At 40.6% G+C, this 21,597-nt stretch overlaps 2 long non-coding RNA genes across 2 annotated transcripts in view; one reads left to right on the top strand and one right to left on the bottom strand.

Annotated features, from left to right (window-relative positions):
* Positions 1 to 562: 562 nt before the first annotated feature.
* LOC137632946 (uncharacterized) lies at positions 563 to 10,478 on the bottom strand. The gene is made up of 3 exons (XR_011042145.1): positions 10,424 to 10,478; positions 4,633 to 4,710; positions 563 to 820 (listed from the first exon to the last, which is right to left on the bottom strand). It is a non-coding gene; the product is annotated as an uncharacterized lncRNA (long non-coding RNA).
* A 3,352-nt stretch (positions 10,479 to 13,830) lies between these two features.
* Positions 13,831 to 21,597, top strand: part of LOC137632736 (uncharacterized) — an 82,515-nt gene continuing 74,748 nt past the window's right edge. The window contains exon 1 of the long non-coding RNA XR_011042110.1: positions 13,831 to 13,903. This is a non-coding gene — a long non-coding RNA (uncharacterized lncRNA). The remainder of the gene's footprint in view (positions 13,904 to 21,597) is intronic.

Below are 21,597 nucleotides of genomic sequence, written 5' to 3'. Positions count from 1 at the left end.
GGAGATTTTCTAGACATTGCTATCATAAGCCCACAGAGACCTGCACAGCGTCATATGCGGCCATACTATTCAGAAGCTAAGATTTTTTAAGTAACTTTGCAGACTAATGGTAGACTGGTTATTGATAAGGAGAGTACTGCTTTAGGGAAAACTATTGCAGTACAGTATTTTCACAGTTTTATATTTTTTTTCTAGATGGTTGATATTAACTTTAAGAGGGTTGATTCCTATGAGGCTCTGCCATGGATATATCTAGGTCTCTGCTTATGTGTTCAGAAGATCTGACTTTAGTATTTTCCTCTCAGGAATGATATAAATTTCTTTTGCTTTGTTTCAAATAAAAAATTTTCTTGTTTTTATCAAGACAGAATTTCATTCCAGAACCTTTCACCATTGTGTTCCCTTTACAGCCATTTTTTTTTTCCTTAGTATCATTGTTTTTTCATTTTTTTTCTTTATACTGAACCTGAAAACGACATTTCTGAAAAAAAATATAATAAATGTTCCCTTTCACCTAATGTTCTTACATTTTACTTAAGCTTGAAGCTTGAATCAGCGGTCATGCTACACGTTTATTCAGCAAGCTCAAGGCAAGGGAAGATAAGGAGGAAGTAAGGTTCTTGCTGGGTCCCCTTGCCCAGTATAAAATCAAGGGGTGGTGCCCAGCGCCCAGTTCATCCTCAACTGTTTGCCTTTTACCCAAATTTTTGGGTATTCCACCGCTGTATATTTTTTGTATAGTGAACGTTGGAGTGTGGTCGGTATTCGGACACTAGGCAGTTCGGGTGCAACCTCTGGCCACAGTCCGCAAACCACTACACTGTAAGAAAATTTTTTTATTAGAATCCATCCATATTTAAAATCAAATTTTCATAATGCCATTATTATAAAATTCTGAAGCAAATTAGTTCTTAAGAAAGCTTAATATTCCTTTAAAATACATTCTAAGGTAAATCTCACTAATCTTTACCCTATAAATCCCATAAGACTTTCTATGCCTGGGTAGTTTTACTCCCTAAAAGTCAGATACGTATAACTTTGTCACATTCTTCCCTTTATCTAAGAACATTTGCATATGAATTTTACTAAGTAAAACTATATTAAAGGAAAAAAAATTATTCAGCTACTATGTATGAAAGGAAAAAAAAAAAAACTAGCAAAAACACCACAGAGCTGCCTCCAACACACTGATAAACATGCTCTGCATGAAGTTCAAGGAAGTTGCCATTTCCCTAATGCAGAGTGCTTTTACATTAGTCATTCTTAAGCTTAGGACATCTATACACTCATGATACTATAATCTAAAGACCTTAGGGAATATGACATACCATTCTATAAACCACAGTTTTTGCTGATCCTAATGCCACCAAAATCCAATTCTTGACTGGACATTCAAACAAACAACATTCAATAGTTAAAACAAATTATTTCCTTTATATTCTTCCTACCCATACAAATTTGAGCCTTCTAATAAGTGCATGACTCCACCTAAGCTGGAAAACAGCCATTAAGCTTTTCAATAAGGTAGACCAATGGATTCTAGGTGGCGATAAAGCCCCACTCACCCGAAAGGTAGAGCCATCTTCACTCTGACCCTTAGCCTAAGACTTACAGGTTGGTTAAGGCAGATAATGTAATTTATAGGTCTCTGACTTGTATGGTTATGAAATACAAAAATAGATTCAAATGTGTGATTTGCCCCTATACGTAATACAAACCTCTGACTTTTAACCCCTTCGCTGCGATGACGTCATTTGTCAAAGCAGGCCTGGTACTACACACACACTGACATCCCGGATACGTCATTTACAAATCCAAAAGTCTATGGGATTCTATTATTCCCAATTGTGTTAGAGCCTTCTTAGAGTATTTTTATGTTATCATGTAGATTCGCATATCAGGATGCTTGAAAACCTCAAAATAATCGATCAATAACGACAACGGTGACATTCCCTACCCAATTCATTAATCAAAATCCCCCAGCTTAGAGATGTAGAGATCCTCCCATCTAACCATACAAACAACTGAAACATTTGCAATTCTAGTCTTTATTCATGATTATGTAAGGGTTATCCTAGTGTATTGCCCAGGTTGACGTACGCATTCAAATCGCACAAAACCTTCTGTAAAGTGCGACGTCAGGACGCTTCAACCATTCCCGGTTCTCCGCTCAGACTCTCACCCTCAATGCCACCAAAACACAATTCATGTAACTTGTTGAAAGCTCTGCTAGCTGTAAACACAATGACAATGGTACTTATTTCTTTTCCCAAATAACCTTTCACAAAACTACATAATTTTTGTCTTAGATATATATATTTTTCATATTAGTATTGTTTATTGTTTTCACACATAAAAGTTAGCCTACTGTAATTTCTATTTGTTGACATTCTACGCAATATGTTCTTATATGAGCATTTCATATTTCAAAGCCAGTGAAATACTCAAAACAGGAATTATCTAGTTCATAGTGTCAGCCACACACAAGGTGGAACAGAAAAACAATATCCTTTTGTCCAAGGAACTAAATTTTTATTACGCATCTCTCGAGGGCAGAAATAAAATACTTTAGTCATGCATCTCTCAAGGGCAGAAATAAAATACTTTTGTCATAAGAAGATAAGTTTTGTTTATCTTATACAGTACCTTATTACTATGCATTACAGTATAGCACACTCGCATTACAGTATAGCACACTCATGTCAAAAGAAACAAATGAATATTTTCATTACATTTCTGTAGAACAAAGTCCATTACTGACTAGTAGTTTTATATCTTTCAACTGCCATTTACAATGGAATTAATACAGAATAAGTCACTTCAATGAATATCTTTTATTTCACAAATTCAGTGCTTTATCATTATTTATAGTTAAAATATATCAAATCATTCTATAATCTCATAACAATGAATGAAAAGAATATTTTGGTTGTTTGGAGTGAAATACAATAAAAAAAATTGACAAATTTAGTGTGTAATCAGTAGTAATAAAAACACGGAAATGTAGGTAATTATAGAGTATGCGTGCATGTACGTCCGATGGTGATAAATATCATATATAGCTAATGTGGGCGGATCCGCTGCCTCATAGTGAAAGGATTAATATACATACTAAGAAGGTATTCCCAATTTGACAATATTGTTTGGTATTACCATCCCATAGAATATCAAAGCACTTTTCTACAGCTAGAATGGCCCCAAGACAGGCACCCTCTTTGGCAGCTCTCAAAGAGGGCACGACCTAGTTACCCTTACTGATGCGAGTCACTATGGGTGGTGGTGTCAATTGTCAATACTACCAAATGGTCTCTCAAACATTGGGAGTGCTAGAAAGGGTGCTTGCAATTCCATGATATGCAGAAAAATTTCTTCTTTAAACCACAACCGGGAAACCATGTTAGTCAGGTTAGCACTCTACCCCTCTTTCAACACATCTAACAATAATTGCATGTCTGGAGGTGGGGAGCAGAGTGGTATCCTGGTGAGGCTTTCCTTGTTCAGCCACTAGGTAATATTGTCCCAAATCTCCTACTCCACTGAAACAGGAAGAAAAAGGGGACCTCTAGTGGATGACCAGCAATTCTTCAAATACCAATAAAGTTTATCCAGCAAGGATAGGTGGCCAAGAAGAGACTGTTAAAGCCAAGGGATTTCTGTCGTCAACAGAAACTGTCACACTATCTTAACCTACCTGATGCGATTGTCCGACCGAAAGTCTCTTGTTGCTCCCCTGTCTATCAGCATGACCAAGTACTTCTACCTCTGCTTGGGTATGAGGATCAACTTCTACCGTTTACCACAATCCTCAGCTATTCCTGGCCCTAGCTTGGATGAAGATGAGGTTTGGGTGCTGATCATATGTATAATTGGCCAGTCTCTAGAGCATTGTCCTGTTCCATAGGGCAATGTCACTGTTCCCTGCCATTTATAAACAGCCTTTAAATTTTTAATAAGCAAAAATCCCATGCAGATTCTGTAGAAACTGCTTCACTGTAGAGGCCACGATCAGAGAGGAGGAAGAAAGAAGGGTATAAGACCACTCAATAAATCTATCTCTAGGATTATGCCGAAACGACCACCTTATACGAGATGCTGAAATGCATCTCATCTCCTGAGAGGGCTAAGTTGGCTACATAACTCGGACATCAAAGGAACAAGCATAAAGGTACCCAAGGAACTGTGGGAAAACCAAGGCAGGTAACTGAAAATATAGAAATCTGCATTAGTATTATCAAGGTAAGCAGGACCTTGAACTCCAACCATTAATTCTGCAGGTATCCTTGACCTCTAGCACAAAGCAGTAAAGAAATCAGATGAAGAGTTTGTTCGACATCTCCGTCTTGTACATAAAATACAGAAAAATAATTTCCATACTGAAGCACTGGAGTGCATGTAGCTCAGCCGATTTGTAAATAAAGCCAGGCCGAATAATGTGACCCATGTCATTTCCACACAAAAGCAATGTATATCTAAGGAGACAGAAAAACACACTTTTCAGAAAGAGGTATAATACTTATGCAATAATTCATAAGTGCACTAAATAGATTTGTTTTAAAATGACAAAATTAATAAAAAAAAGTGTGCATGCATTGAAATATGAGAAACCAAAAAAATTATATCCTGTTAGCCTACCTGTTCTTTGATGCTTTAACTTAGGAGCACTGCATTCTTCTAGAGTAATAAATGTTCTTTGAGGCACCTTAAAGAAACCTGTAAAGCAATAAACACATTAACACTATATAATGGTGTGATAAATTATTCAAATTGGTGAACTGTATAATAATCGTTCAATTGCTGCATGGTGCACAAATATATAAGTACACACTCTTTTGTAAACAAGTAAAACCAAATAAAAATTTAATACTATGTTCATAAACTTATTAGTTTCATCCATGATCCAGACCTCTTCTGGATTATACCGCTCCTCGATGGTATTGAGTTGCTCCGTAGAGAGAACCTTTACTGCCTTGTGGTCTGTACATCCTATAATGAAGAATGCTGTTTAAATACCTCCAACGCTATAATGAAGAATGCTGTTTAACCATCTCAGACCAACTTGGAAAGGTTTAGACAGCATAGATGTGGTGTCTTCATTGGAGATTGGCTGAGGTTCATATCGTGTGAAATGGCAGAGCAGACTTGTCCATCTAATGAAGGATGTGAGAGTCTATGGCTATTCCCTTGTAATGGTGATCCTCTATCTAAATTAACGAGGCATTTTCCACTGGGGTTCGTACCCTTGTCCCTCATCAAGACATTGGTAAAACCAAGGAAGATCTGAATGTAGCCAGTGTAGACCAAGTACAGACTTCTTTCCCAATTGTATAAATGACCAAGATACCCGAAATGAAGTGGATACTCTCATCAACGTCAATATGACTTTTCAATATAGTGACCGTATTTCCCTGAGTGACGTGTGAGGCTATCAAGAAATTACCTAGTAACAAGTCACCCGGCTGCGATGGCCTTCCTGCCAAGGCTTTCAAATTCTGCCACCCTATAATTTATATCCTATTTCTGCATTATTTAATGCCTGTATATTACACCAATATCTCCCCGAAACCCTTTTACTTGTCCACTTAATACCTCTCATAAAAAACAAACTGAAGGATGCCAGTGACCCAGGAAACTACCCCCCCCCCCCCCCCATCGCCAGCACAACAATTTCATCGAAAATATTTGAATCTCTTCTGTTCCGTCGCCTTGCACCATTTCTCCACACCACAGACAATCAATTTGGTTTTAAGACTAACCACTCGACTGACACCTGTATATATATTTTAAAGGAGTTATTGAATTTCTAGATATCCTCTCCTGTCTACTTATGTTTTGTAGACGTGCGGAAGGCATTTGACAGAGTAAACTATCTGAAGCTCTTTTTGAAACTACGCAAAAGGGGAACTCCTCTATATGTCATCGGTATATTATACTGTTGGTTCTCAACACAACAGTTCTGTGTCAAACGGGGCAATGTCCTCTCCCAGCCATTCGGTTCATCTAACTGTCTCAGGCAAGGAGGCATCCTCTCACCATATTTATTTAATGTTTACACAGACGATTTGAATATCAGGCTGAATTCACTTCCCATTGGTTGTACGGTTAATGGCTTTACCATAAATAACATTTGCTACGCTGACGATATGGTCCTCATCTCTCCCTCTGCCCAAGGCCTACAACGTTTTATCGACACCTGCAACGCATACGCTAATGAACATGACAATCTATAACGAATCGAAGACAGTGCATGTCTGTCCTTCCTAGAGCGCTCTGATTCGTAGAAGATAGACATATTTTCCTCCAAAACCATCAGCTAGCATTTGTCAATGATTTTCCTTACCTAGGTCACATCATTACGAAAGATTTAAAAAACACATCTGACATTGAAAACAGGCAACATAAATTGTGTTGTCTAGGGAACATGGTAACGAGAAGATTTGCCTTCTGCCACAAAGATATAAAAAAACTCCTATTTCAAACCTACTGCTATAACGTATACGGCTGCTCGCTATGGGCAAACTATACGCGTGAATTGATAGACATAGTACAGTCATCCACAATGATATCCTACGACGCCTCACCAATACCCCGAGGCACCATTCAGCTTCAGCGATGTTTGTTGAAAATAGACTGGATAACCTAAAACCATCATTCAACGCTCTATAGTAAGTCCCACCTCCCGTCTACGATCTAGAGAAAATCCTCTAATTCAATATGTGCTTGCAAGTGCAGCGAGAATAAGATCCAAAATGTGGGAAACCTGGAATAAGGAAGTGTCAGTACAATGAATTGTATTCACTAATCTTTGATAGTATGGCTATGCCAAATCTTCATCACTAAATTACTTAGGTATAATACCCAGTGATGTTATGATAACGTGTTTTATTATGTTACATCTTTGTTGTCTGGAAGTCCTGTATTTCCTTCACACCACCTGCTCTGTGACTTAGATTTTTTTTTCCCCAGTGTTCTTTCATTATTCAAGCAATTTGTGTTCCAAAATATTTATCATTGTCATCACCATTTTTTTTTCTCCCTCTCTTTTTGTTTGCTGATATGTATGTTATCATCATTATTAAGCGTTAATTCTATTGTGATTTTATTACCCAGACCTTAGAACTCTGTGGTCAACCTGCTAATTGATGTTTGTAATATATCACTGATATTATTGCATATCTCATCTTTTTTTTTACCAAAGTCAAAAGTGTAAGATCACTGTACCCTTATTGTAACCCTGTATATGGCTTTTGCTGAAATAAAGATTATTATTATTATTATTATTATTATTATACAGTGGTATTACAGGAGTCAATTGCTGTATACGCCCTATCTAATACCTTCCACCAAAGGCATCCGTTCCCATATAACTGCTGCTTTATCTTCCGCCCTTAACAGGTTCTTCCAAAAAAACCCTCCTTACTCTCTCACCACCCAATATCAGTCGTGACGCTCCTATCGCTTCCATAATATTAACTATGCCAGTATAAGTGCAGTACACAAATGTTATGAAACATCCCCGTGCCCGCCAGGTTTCTATCAAGATAACCAGTGAAAACTCACCAGGTAAGATTATACTATTTTCCACTTCAACAACTGAAAAGCTACGAAATACTATTAGATACTGTCTGGACACTTTCATTTTTTATATTACTGTACCGTAGTTCCAGATGTATGATCAGGATTGAACACAAAATCTTTCTAAATTCTTAACCATTTCTAAATATTTCAAATTCATATTTCAGGCTATGGTAAAGTTTTAGATTCAACCAAATTGGGAAATGTATTATATTAATATATTTTCCTAGTAAAGCACGTGATAACAAAAAACTCTCTCAATACATTATTGACGCTGATGTCTACTTACAGAGATAATTATTCAGTTATTGTAGGTCTGCATTTTATTTCTAAGTGTTCTGTATACCTTTACGCTGCCAAGGGGACCTAGCTCTTGTTCGTTTGTATGTCTGTTTTCATCTTACTTGGCTCCGCCCCATTGCGTAATGTGACAATAATTGCTTGAATGCGCATTTGCTCCTCCCACTAATGTCGCTCCTCCAATCTAAATACTACTGGGTTCTTTTCAAGGGTTATTATTGGACGATTCATTGGTCTCTCAGTCTTGTTTCAAGGATCTGTTTTTCGTGCAATATAACATTGTAAACGATAGTATTTTGTTTTTTTCCCTATTTCATTATGGGAGAAACCCGTGATTGTCGTTTGTTTTCGGTTTTCAAAAGTTCCGGTTTCTATATTTTCAGCACACGTCACTTAACTGTCATGGATCCTCCGGTACGGTTGTGTGAAATATGTCGTTATTCCTATTTTGATGTGATCGGCCGATTTCATGGGAATTATAATGGAACTCCTGAAGTAGTGAATCGTTTTCTAAGGGAGCATTCCGTATTACCTTTAAGTGTCCAGTGTGGTAAATGTGATTCGCCTTTTAATCAGAGGCTGAACGTATTCCAGTACTTGATGATTCAGAAGAGGGTCAACCACAACCTTCCACATCTTCATCGTCATCTTCCGTTTAAGGTAAGAAGTGATTTAACAAAATATATATATTCAAATTTACCCCTGGTTAAAGGGGGGGGTCGCAGGGGGGGCGAAGCCCCCCCCCCCAGTTGGGGTACAGGGCCCCTAGGTTAGGTTAGGTGGGTTTGTTAGGTTCTGTGGTGCCCTGAAAATTACTGTGGCCTTAAGGGGGGGTCGCAGGGGGGGCGAAGCCCCCCCCGGTAGGGGTACAGGGCCCCTAGGTTAGGTTAGGTGGGTTTGTTAGGTTCTGTGGTGCCTTGAAAATTACTGTGGCCATAAGGGGGGGTCGCTGGGGGGCCCTACCCCCCTCCCCCCGGTAGGCCTAGTTAGGGGTATGGGGGAGGGGTGCTGGAACATTAATTATTCATTTATTGCAAATATCATTCAATGCCCCAACACCCTCCCCCCACCCAAAACCCCGGTTCCCAAAGGGTGTCCCCCTTAATTGGTGGGATGAACTAGGGTATACATAGTAAATCTCTAAATCGGTTGGTTTGCAGTCAAAATAAACGTTAAATTCATTGAAACCACACTATTTCTGATGCAACAAATATATTTTTATTGCATTTTTCCAAATTTGGCTGAAACTAAAAATTTACCCAGGCGATATTAGATATTCAAATTCACTAGGTCACGATGTAAGCCTACAGATGGTTTGATATTTTTCTCGTCCACAAACCCATGAGAATAGGAACATGATACTTGAGGTTGTCATCTAAAATAATTTCTTAAATTCCAATGATTTTGTGTTGAGCAGATCAAAATACAGACATTAAAATAGGCATAAATGGAACAGGAACACCACCTAACCTACAAGGTGCATCCTTACCTAATTAAATCAAGAAGGAATAAGGGGAACACCACTGAACCTTACAATAAAACCGTGCGTCCTTACCTACTTTCCAAGGCAGATAGCACCACCTAACCTAAACTACCCCATCTAACCTAACTTACATGGTGTCCCCTTATCTACTGAATCAACAGGGCATAAGGGGGTCTAACATCCCCCACACACTCTTAATGATAGGGTTGACAATAAGGGTCATAGCCATCATCATACATAGATGTTACTGAAGATCGAGCGATGAACCAACTCAAAATTAAAATCCCTAGATCTCTTCCCAACGACTATCTATGCTTCTGACAACAGCAATTCAGATAGTTCGGCTTAAACATTTAAAACCATGATAATTTAAAATCAAAGTTACAAATAATTGAGTATCCCACCTGTAAAGCAGCCATCTTTAAATCATAGCACATTTCCCCCATCCTATATTAAGGGTATAGAACAGTAAATTAACTTCAAAATAAACATTTGGCCATTAAAATTATAATGTTCTGTAGCCTCTCACACTAACCATAACTAAAACAACCTTTTCACCTCTGACATAACTTTTAACCAGTAAGCATGCCACGTATAAAAAAATCCGCCATCTTTAAATTGCAGCAATTTCAAACACCCTATTTAAGGGATATGGTTTCGTACAAGGAACACATCATATTGAACACTTGGGCCAACTTGCTCATTAAAATTATACTGCTCCTACACACCGCCAATAATTAAACTGACATGAATTGTAAACCGTGAATATGCATCCCCCGCCTAACACGGCCATATTTTAATCGTAGAATATCTTCACCATCGCCGACCACATTACAGGATATGGCAGCCTAAGAGAAAAATAAATTCAAGAAAACCACATTGCCCTTAGAATTATGCTACACCTACACATGCCATAGATGACAGACCTTGCATAGCATCTATCTACTTAACCCTAGAGAGTGAAGTTTGACATTTCTAACTATTCAGTTTCAGTATATCGCTTCCACTTTAGGCTATATGTAAATCTGTACACCAACATACACAATACTTCTTCCAAAATATACTTACAATTGAGACATAGTAAGGTTACGACAATAGTTAACAGACGAGAAATAACTTTCAAAGTTTCAAGACACCGACATACACACGTCATACCACTATGAAATCGAACTCAATATTGCCCTTCATAGAAAATGGGAACTCAAAAAGACAGCAAAGAAAGTCTATTTAACCAATCACCGCTAAGAACGTCATTATAACTTTGGTGTTCTCTTCTTTGATTGGCTGCAAGTAAAACGCCAAAAAACGTCACAAAACTAGCGAAAGAATTCAAACAAAACCTTATTGCAGGTCATATTGTTGCTTTTAGCTATATGATTAGCTATCGTTTGCACTCTGCTTTGTACGTTCTCAATAACTAAATTCGAAGCCTGAAAAAAATCAAAATACTGAGATCTCGAGAAGGAACTTCTAGAAGTATATATAAAATTTTGACATAAATTCACTAGCTGTGATATATTTATTTACAATGGAGACTTTAATATGGCCTACAGTTATGATTACGCCTACATAGAGCTCATATAAGATTAGTCAGCTGGTACACAATAATTCTGATAGATAGATTTCATTCAGCAATGTACAGAATCTCTATTAAAGACTAGACCTCAGGGTAACAAGGCTTTGCAAAAGTAGTTATTGCTGTAGGCCTACAGGGTTACGAGGACTGACATTCTTAAAAAATGATCACTTATCAGAGAGAGAGAGAGAGAGAGAGAGAGAGAGAGAGAGAGAGAGAGAGAGAGAGAGAGAGAGAGAGAGAGAGAGATTGGAGTGGGTCAGCTCTTATTCTGTAAAACAGAAACGTGTAGTGTTATTTCCCAAGAAAGACATTGAACTATAATGATAAAATTTAAGTCCCATTTTCCTAAATAAAACAAATGGATTTATAGTTTAACTTTGAATAGTAGCCTGTGATTCAATTTAATTTTCATCACTTTATGGTATCACACTTGAATATATAGTTGTTAATCACAAACATTAATTAAACTGCTTAATTCAAACAAATTATGTCTTTTACATAGTATCCATGGATTGATAGGTCTAAAAGCGGCACTACATTTGTAGGCTATTGTTGTGCGCTGGTAAAAGAATCCTTGTCTGCCCCTTATTTTCAAATTAAAGCTTTTCTAACTTGCATTTTTAGTTATAACTACTGGATCCAGTTCATTTATTGATCTTTACCAACAATTAGGTAATCAATTTACTGCTCAAGTCAGCAGCAGAACAACTCCCTTAATTTAGGCCTTTGGGCTAATCGTTAATGATTGTCTGAACCAGTCTGCTAATACAGTGAACCTATCCTAATCTCACATATATATATATACATATATATATATATATATATATATATATATATATATATATATATATATATATATATATATATATACATATACTGTATATATATGTGTGTGTGTATATATATATATATATATATATATATATATATATATATATATATATATATATATATATATATATATATATATATATATATATATATATATATATATACCTCAAAGGGCCTCGGTTGGATCTCGTTGGGGGTCGTCTCTATCATGAGCTTTTAATTCAATACTTTTCCATCATCTCCTACTTCGCGTTTTATAGTCCTCAGCCATGTAGGCCTGGGTCTTCTAACTCTTCTAGTGTCTTGTTGTGCCCAGCTGAATGTTTGGTGAGCTAATCTGTCTTGGGGAGTTCGAAGAGCATACACAAACCATCTCCATCTACCCCTTATCATGATCTCATCCACATCACTCGAGTAATCTCTCTTATAGATTCATTTCTAATCCTGCCCTGCCATTTAACTTCCAATATCCTTCTGAGGGTTTTTTTCAAATCTACTATATCTATTGGAGACTGGTCACTGTTTCATTGTCATAACATGACTCATGTCCATAGAGTAACACCGATCTCACTAAACTGATCTGTAGTCTGATTTTTAAATGTAATTTCAGGCGACTTGATTTCCTAATGTTACTTAACTTAGCCATTATCAAATTTGCTTTTTTCAATCTTTCACTAAACTCTAATTCTAAAGACCCTGTTTTGGAGGTCATAGTTCCTAAATACTTAAATGATTCTACCCCATTAATCCTTTCTCCTTCCAATTATATTTTATCTTCCATTGGATACTCCGTTCTCATCATTTCTGTTTTCTTCATGAAAATCAACACAATGTCGTTCTCATATAACGAGAACGATAGATAATATATTGACATTAGGAGTAACATATAATGGGTCCCGAGAGATTGCAAAAGCAGGTGAAGGAAAAGAAGATGCTGAATTGACGAACTAAGAGAATTTTCAAGTGTAATTGACATAATAAGACCATAAATATACGCGAATGGAAAGGCATGTCAGAGGCCTTTGTCCTGCACTGGACTAATATCAGTTGGTGATGATAAAATTAACTTTTATTTATGTAAAGACAGCAGACACGAAATCAGCTATACACTAGGACCACGATTTGTCATTAGTTTGTTCATGTAATCCTGTGTAGGCTAACTATATAGATGTATAAAATAAGTTTCTAAATACTACATATTTTCAAACTTAACGAGCTTTAGCGAAAAAATAAATTAATCTCAAAAGCTGTTTATAGATTCATTAATGACATATAAGATTTTATCCTAGTTTAAATCATTACAAACAACTTGAGACAGACACCACCTTCGATCTCAAAAGTCTACAATAATCATCAGAAATGAATTTTCCCCGACATACCTTATGATTATTTGATGGTACAGATGATGTGCTGTAGTTTGTCAGCATGCAGAGACAGTTCACAGTTTTCCTTTTACTGTCTGTGGTCAATATGGCGAAACCTTGTGTGTGTGTGTGTTTAGATTGCATTACCTTGAGTAAGACACGGGCTCTTGCGTTGGCAGCCCGTAAGAGAATGTAATTTGAATTTACTAAATTAAAATTGTAAAAAGAAGTTTGCAATATGAACAGGGTTAAAGTAGTTTACGTTAATGCTAGAGGGGTTCAATTAAACAATTAGATAATATATTACTTTACAGGTTAATGTTTTAAACTTCGTTAAATTTAGATAGCCGAAGCTAATGATGTAAGGCCAAAAAGTAGTGGTAGTTTCGAGTTAACTGTTTACCCTCATTCAGCAGCCTGGAATTGGGTTCCCAGGTGGGGCTAAAGGTAAGAGACCAAGCAAGATAACGTGATATTGGCACTACTTATTCACCGGAAAGGTTGGGTATATTTGGCTATATTATGACTCCTAAATCAAGAGAAAGGACGTTTGAGACCCTGAATTTGAGCATGACGTCACTCTAAAGGAACGTTTGCATCACTGAATCTGGGTGTGGCGGCTGTGACGTCACATTGACAGTCGTCTTTTCCAAAGTAATTATTACTTCAGGGAATAATTTCTATAAAACTGACAGAATACATATTACGTAAACAAACTTACCTTTTGTAGTTGTACAGTCAGTGGGGTTTTACAATTCGACTTTAAGATATATTGTGAGTATCAGTTGTGAAAGTTTTCGTAGGCAGATTTATATGTGTTATTTATTGTAATTAGGTGCACATTTCACACTGTCATATCACAAGGTAAATAATTGCTTAATGAAATAGTCAGGTACCATGTTTTACTCCTTAGACCAGCCATGCCTCCCTTACAATATTCAGAATGGCTTCAGTTATCTACATTGAACATTTCTCACCTTGTTAAATAGATTACCAATCCAATCCGAAGAAATTTGTTGGTAAATTTGCACTAGTTGAACGAGTCTGATGAGGATTATCTTCGTAAATCCATCGCTGTGGTGTTAGGTATCGACTGCCTCACCTCCACAATCCATGGATTTCGGAGAAAAATCATCTTCAAATTCTTTCAAAACACGTGAATATATGCCAGAAAACCATTCTGTTTTCCCATTTTACGGAGAAAGTGAAAAAGAATTGAAGACCATCGACAATCTATACTTGCGAATCGTACCGACACGGAAAGACTGTTCGAATGCATTGTGCTCCTATGACTTCCCCTTAAATTTTTTTGATAAATATCTAACCTAACCTAACCTAACCTAACCTAGTAAGCAAACAGGTCACTAAGGCTCCCCTGCAGGTCACATGAAAAAAAAGAACAATCTTAGGTAGAGTAGTACTGGTAGCACACTGTTCGAACACTTTCAGATTAGATTTTTCCTAAGACTTTGCCTTCATTTTTTAATATTTAATGAATAACTAACCTAACCTAACCTATTAACCCATTACAGCCTAGCGGCAGCAAAAGCTGCCACTATATTCTGAAGTGTCCAGAATCGTCTGTATGTCTTACAGCCTTATCTTACATTATGAGCATATTGAAACAAGATCATTCTTGCTGCTGACCGGGCCACAATACCCTACAACTCACCTAATGCTGTCAGTTGAGCTTAGATTGTGAATAAGTTAAGATGGGTGAAAAGAGGACTACATTTAGTTGTAAAGAAAGGTATTTTCTATATAAAATTTACAATGATTTCAAAACATTATTGCTGTGTTTCTGTGATCTAGAGGTTCCTTTTTTGTGTGTTATCCATAAAATATCTCTGCAATTTTTTTCAAGGCCATCACTGAGAAAAGCATTTTTAATGGCAGCTTTTGCTGCCGCTAGGCTATAACGTAATCATTTTTTTCCGTTTTCTTATATAAAACGGATTTTGAGCGAAGCGAAAAATCTATTTTTGGGTGAGATAGCCATGGCGTCCTGATGGAAGGTTCCTGTTTGGTAGCTTCCTTGGGTATAAGACTACTAAGATATTCCCAGAGAATTTAACCACAGGTTATCACAGAATTCTAACTTCTGGAGCGAGTATCTCAAAGGTTTCCCTTTAAGACATCGTAATACAACAGGGGACACGCATGTCTGGTCGTGCCACATAGCTATCTCCACCCCGAACAGAGTTAACGCTTCGGTGTGTAAGGGCTGAGAATAGCTGGGAGCCGTTCCACAGCTAATCTCACTCGTGGCTACTACTGATACTCGAGACGTAAACAAACGGACGCCATTGCTCTAATGACGTCACGCGCGTCTTTATCCTGGCGCCAGTTGCTGCCCATCACCATGATACAATTGTGTAGGGTGGGAGCAAACTGAACGAAGTAGTAGGGAGGGTCCATCAGGACGCCATGGCTATCTCACCCAAAAATAGATTTTTCGCTTCGCTCAAAATCCGTTTTTTGGGCTCAAGCCATGGCGTCCTGATGGAAGAGTACCAGAGAATCAATGTATCGTGGTAGATTTTCCCCCAGAGTTAAGTGCCTAGGCATTGACAAAACAGCAAAGTAATCTTAGGTAAGAACCATAGGAACGAAATATCCTGCCCCCCATTGGTAGGAAGTTCCCATGGGCTATGCCGACGTCAAAGTGGTATTGAAGGGCTATTCATCTTGACAGAAGAACTTTTTAAGAGCTTAGAGATGAAGCAGAATGTTTGATATTTGTATAGGAACATTCTGAAGTAGGCCAGTGGTGGTTGGGCACTGTGCGTAGAGTTCATCTCCTGATTATCAGAAGTAAGTATTCGTGTAGGAACCTTACTGAGGCAAGGTGAATATAATTTAAGAATGGACATCTTAAATTCTTCATGACCATAAGAAAGGAGGAGTAAATAAAACTATGACAGTATGTATTTCATAGTAAGTAGGAGCTGAAAGAGACGCATAAGTAATAAAATAGAAATTTTATTTCACAATGCAGAAATTAAATAATTTACAGCAAAAGTAAAGTTCATTTACAGTAATAATAATGTACATAGAAATAAAGGCTTGCTCTTGAATCTGAAAGGGAATTTCAGGATTAGTAGGTACTCGTTCTCGAGGAACGCAAGTCTTTAAATAACACATCATGCTCAAGGCATGCGGCACTTGTGTAACACTATGACATTTCACCTGGGATAAGAACAGTTATAAAAGCACTAAGTGTTTTTAGACATCACTATGAATCACTCGAGGGTCAACATAGGCACCCGAAGAGTTAGAGTCCCAAGTAACTCACTGTTCTACGCAGAGTTAGGTGCAGGTTTCATAACGCTACCTGCGGCTACCACAAAATGTTTGATTTCGTGCACTTGTTTCGCATAATGTTTAAAGAAAACTCGCGAGGACTTCCAGCCCGTAAAGTTTTTAAGGCTCTCAAAGTCCATGCTCTGAAAGAAGTTCAGAGAAGATGCCACTTTTCTAGGATCATGACCAGCGGGTGTACTGTTCGGATCCGCTCTGCGAATGAAGTAGGTGATTTTCGCTCTTAATTGTTTCAGTGACAGGTCGCTGCCCGATGTTTCTCCTTTGAAGAGTTGGCCTCCACCAAAGTTTGAAGTTCTGCGAAGATAGACCTTGAGGCTCTCTACTGGACATAGAGAGACATCCTCCTTCAGGGGGCATATTCTCCAAGGGCCCCATCTTTTGGTGGGTAATTCATTTTTGGCGAGAAACGTCGGATCAGGGGAGAGGGTCACTTCTCCTGAATCAGCAAACAGGATGTGTCCCTCTTCTCTTGATAATGCCACTATTTCGCTGACTCGAGCTCCCGAGGCGAGAGCAAATAAGAATATAACTTTCTGAGTCAGATCCTTGAGGGGGCATGAATCGTTGCCCAAGTTGGAGGCGAAATGGAGCACCTTGTCTAGTGACCAGGAGATCGGTTTCGGAGGGGGTGCTGGGCGTAGGCGAGCACATGCTTTCGGCAGTTTGTTAAAGATGTCGCTGGACAGATCAATTTGGAAAGCATATAGAATTGGTCTAGTCAAAGCCGATTTGCAGGTCGAAATCGTATTGGCTGCTAATCCTTGTCCATGAAGGTGAATGAAGAAGGACATACAGAAATCAATGGTGATTTCTTTAGGATTTTTTGCTTTAACAAAGGAGACCCATTTCCTCCAGGATGATTCATATTGCCGTCTCGTGGATTCGGTCTTGTATTCCTCTAGGAAGTCTAGACTTTTCTTCGAGATCCCAAACCTCTTCTTTGCGGCAAGGGAGAGAAAATCATGAGATGAAGGTCCTTGATTTTCGATGATGAAGCGAAGACAGTCGACTTCTGTACTTGTTGAGAGAGAACTGGGCCCGGGAGAGGGATCAGCTTGGGCTGCAGCTCCAGGACCAGGGGGGTACCAGTTGCTCCGGGGCCACTTGGGAGCCACTAGGGCCGCTGTCCCTTTGAAGGTTCTCAGTTTGGAGAGGACTTTCAACAGAAGGTTGGTGGGAGGGAACAGGTATATCTTGGACCATCTGTTCCAGTCCAGTGACATGGCGTCCACCGCTTCTGCCTTGGGGTCCTCGTACGGGGCTACGTACAGAGGAAGTTGATTGTTGTCGCTCGTTGCAAAGAGATCTATCTGAAGTTCTGGGACTTGATGAGAGATGAAGGAGAATGATCTTGCGTCTAGAGACCATTCCGACTCTATCGGGTTTGTCCGAGATAGAGCATCCGCTGTCACGTTGCGGAATCCTTGTAGGTGAACTGCAGACAGGTGCCACTTCTTCTTCTCCGCCAGACGGAAGATTGGGAGAAGCACCTGATTTATCTGGGGCGATCTTGAGCCTTGGCGATTGAGACAACGAACTACCACCGAGTTGTCTAGGGTTAGACGGATGTGGATCGAGGGCGGCGGGGATAGCTTCTTCAGAGTAAGAAGGACCGCCATGGCCTCCAAGATGTTTATGTGGAACGTCTTGAATAGTGGAGACCAGGTCCCTTGAGCTTGTTTCAGGTGGGAGTGACCTCCCCAGCCCTCCAGTGAGGCATCCGTGTGGATGTTGAGTGAAGGAGGAGGGTGTTGGAGAGGAATGGACCTTTTCAGGGCCATTGCTTCCGACCACGGCTTTAGGAGGCGTCGAAGTCTGTTTGGAAGCCGTCTCTTGAGGTCTCTTCGAGCGATGGATGCCGATCGTCTCCAGACTCCCGCGGCATCCTTTAGCTGTGCACGAAGCACTGGGTTTGTCACTGAGGCGAATTGTAGAGAGCCTAGAACTCGTTCCTGCTGTCGTCTTGAAATGCGTTTGGATTTCAGTAGTCGCTTGACAGACCCTGCTATTTCCTTCCTTTTCTTCTGGGGGATGGAAAGGCGGTGTGACTGAAGATTCCAGTGGATTCCCAGCCACTGAAACTTCTGAGCCGGAGAGAGGCGAGATTTCTTCTCGTTGATCTTGAATCCCAGGTGTTCTAGGTACTGGGTAACTTCGTCGCAAGACTTTGTACACTCTTCGGGCGATGGAGCCCAGACTAGCCAGTCGTCGAGGTAGGCCATCACCTGGACGTTTCTTAGGCGGAGCTGTTGTACTATGGCGTCTGCCAGCTTCGTGAAGATCCGAGGGGCCACATTGAGGCCGAATGGCATGGCCCGGAAGGCGTAGCTTTTCCTTTGGAGTCGAAATCCTAGGTAGGAGGAAGCGTGATGGTTCATTGGAATGTGCCAATAGGCATCCGCCAGGTCTATAGAGACCGTGTAGGAACCTTGAGGCAGAAGGGTCCTTATTTGTTGAAGCGTCAGCATCTTGAATTTGTTGTTCTCTATGAACTTGTTGAGGGGGGATAAGTCCAGAATGACTCTGAGCTTGTCTGAGTCCTTCTTGGGAACGCAAAACAGTCTCCCTTGGAACCTGGTGGACTTTACCTTCCTTATCACCTTCTTGTTCAAGAGGTCTAGAACATATTCTTCCAGAATGGGGGTCGATTGTTGGAAGAACCGCTGGAAGATTGGGGGTGGTTGCACCCAACTCCAGCCTAGACCGTTCTTGATGATGCTGTGTGCCCAAGGATCGAAGGTCCAACGATCCTGGAATTGGCGGAGTCTTCCTCCCACCGGAAGCACTTCATTGCTTCTGGTGTCCCGAGGACTTGTTGCCTCGGCCGCTAGCTCCCTTTCCTCCTCTACCTCTGGAGGGACGACGAGAGGCGTCTCTGCTTGCACCCCTGGACGAGCCTCTACCTCTGGCATGAAAGGTAGTGGATGGCTGCTCAAAGGCAGGGGTGAAGACCGGTGACTGTGACAACACCGGTTGGGGGACCAATTGAAAGGTCTGTTGTGGTTGGGCAACCACTTGGGAGGTAGCGGGTCCCGGAAACTGACGTCTTTGTTGACGTTGCTGGGGTTTCGGTTTCTGAGGTTTCCTCTTAGGCTGAGGTCCATCGTCCTGAGAGGTTTTCCTTTTCCTGGACATGCCCCATTTGTGGAGAAGGTTCCTATTCTCCGTGGCGGCTCTGTCCGTTATTTCCTTGACAAGGTCCGAAGGAAACAGGTGCTTTCCCCAGATGTTGGAGGAAATCAGCCTCCGGGGTTCGTGTTTCACGGTGGCACCGACAAACACGAATTCACGACAGGCTCTACGAGCCTTTATGAAATGGTACAAGTCCTTCATTACCGTGAGTAAGTGGGATTTGGCCAGTACCATGTAGTGATCGGGTACTGCTGTGTCACAGGCCATAACTTCAAGTTGGACTTGATGAGAAAGAGACGCTGCAAGCCTCTCCTTCGTGTCTTGTTCCCGGCGAAGGAGGTGATCATTGAGCTTAGGGAGGTCTTCATTAAACTGACGTCCGGCAACGTCAGGATCGAGCCTACCCACAACGAAAGTATGTTGGACATCTTTCCATTGTCTAGTGTCAGGGGGCGTTACGATGGAGAAGGGTCTGCACTCCTCCAGTGCAGGGCAGGGTTTCCCTTCTTCCGCCGCCTTAAGGCATGCAGCCAAGGCCTTTTCCAAAAATGGAAGAATCGCAGTGTCGGGAGCGACATAAGTAGGATGCTTCTTGCTCAAGGCAGGAAGCTTAGAGCAGGTAAAGCCCCTGCTCTTAAATGCGGAGGCTAGCATAGCCTGGGCCTTTGCGAGATCGAACACTATCTCTTCCTTAGGTTCGGTCTCCTCCTTCGAGGCAGGTTCAGAACGAAGCCGGACGTAACAGTCCGGGTAGGCCTCGAAGCTTGGGAAGAATTCCACATCTTCCAACGGGACCGTGCCGATTTTGTCACTAACAAAGATCCTGCCGGTCGCAATAACCATATGCTCTGCATACCTCCACGGGTTGGCATGAGAGCAAGCTGGGAGATCCTTAACCGAGATCTTCTTCGGTTCTCTGGATCCAATCATAGACCTGATGGACTCCTGGTTCTCCTTCAGTCTGTCGTCCATGACAGCTCTAATCAGTCGGATCAGTTCTTGTGTAGAAGAAGAAGGATCCGGGGTCGAGGAGGTAGACGGAATGGACACATCCGTCGGTGTAGGAGTAGGCGGAGGGATGGACGAGGGAGTAGCTCCAATCTCCGACTCGGTGTATTCCACCTTGTCTTCGTCCTCTTCGGCTCCTTGAGCCATAAGCGTCTTCTCCGTGTCTTCCGAGACGTCAGAGATCTGTTCATCCTCTTCGGAATCTAGGCGACACTCGTGCATGGACTGGGCCATGACCACATCAGGTTCCACTGTAATTTGGACAGTGGGGATTGCTTCCTTTGGAACCACTGAATCAGGGGAGGCCTTAGGGAACAGCAGGGACCTCAGTTCTTCGGTGGCCAGGTACGGTCCAGTGGCATTCCTCTGAAAACCACGCACCCACTTGCGCAGTTTCTCACGAGCAATGTCTCTAACCTCCGCTGAGGGAGGGTTATGGAAGGCCTCAACTAGGTAGGCCTGGCAGACCGTACAATCCAGTGGATTCCAAAACTTCCAATCCCCTTTCTTGTCTGAGCAAGGGGCGTGAGTCCTGCACGCCGTATGTCCGTAAAACTGGGAGCGTTTCACGGCACAGTATGCGAAGTCGCATTTCATCTGCTCCTCCTGTGGAAGAAAGAGAAAATGAGTATGGGGGAGTCATAGGAATGGCTCTTAAATTAAGTTAATATTAATCATTAATTTTAACTTATAGAAGGTGTGATGCATAGAGAGTGAAACAGTAAAGGAGAACACGCTCCATGCATCTCGCCCGGCTGGTTACCATAGGCTTGGTCCTGGGATAATCCAAATGACCGAGATCATTGGATATAGTTTCCTAGGATTCCCATTATATTGGAACTCCATGGAAAGCCAAGGACAAGGTTGGGATCGAATTCATTCGGTTCCCAGATAAGAGCCAGAAGGTCTCATTAAGGGTAACTGCTTCTGGCAACCAGCCGTGCTAAGATGCACATAGCATGCTGGAAATAGAAGAATGCAAAGAGACAGCATGATCACTAATA

Source organism: Palaemon carinicauda, chromosome 42, assembly GCF_036898095.1.
Source record: "Palaemon carinicauda isolate YSFRI2023 chromosome 42, ASM3689809v2, whole genome shotgun sequence".
In the NCBI taxonomy this organism is placed as follows: Eukaryota; Metazoa; Arthropoda; class Malacostraca; order Decapoda; family Palaemonidae; genus Palaemon; species Palaemon carinicauda.
The sequence above is the reverse complement of the archived record's forward strand: the minus strand, read 5'-3'. Positions and strand labels throughout refer to the sequence as shown.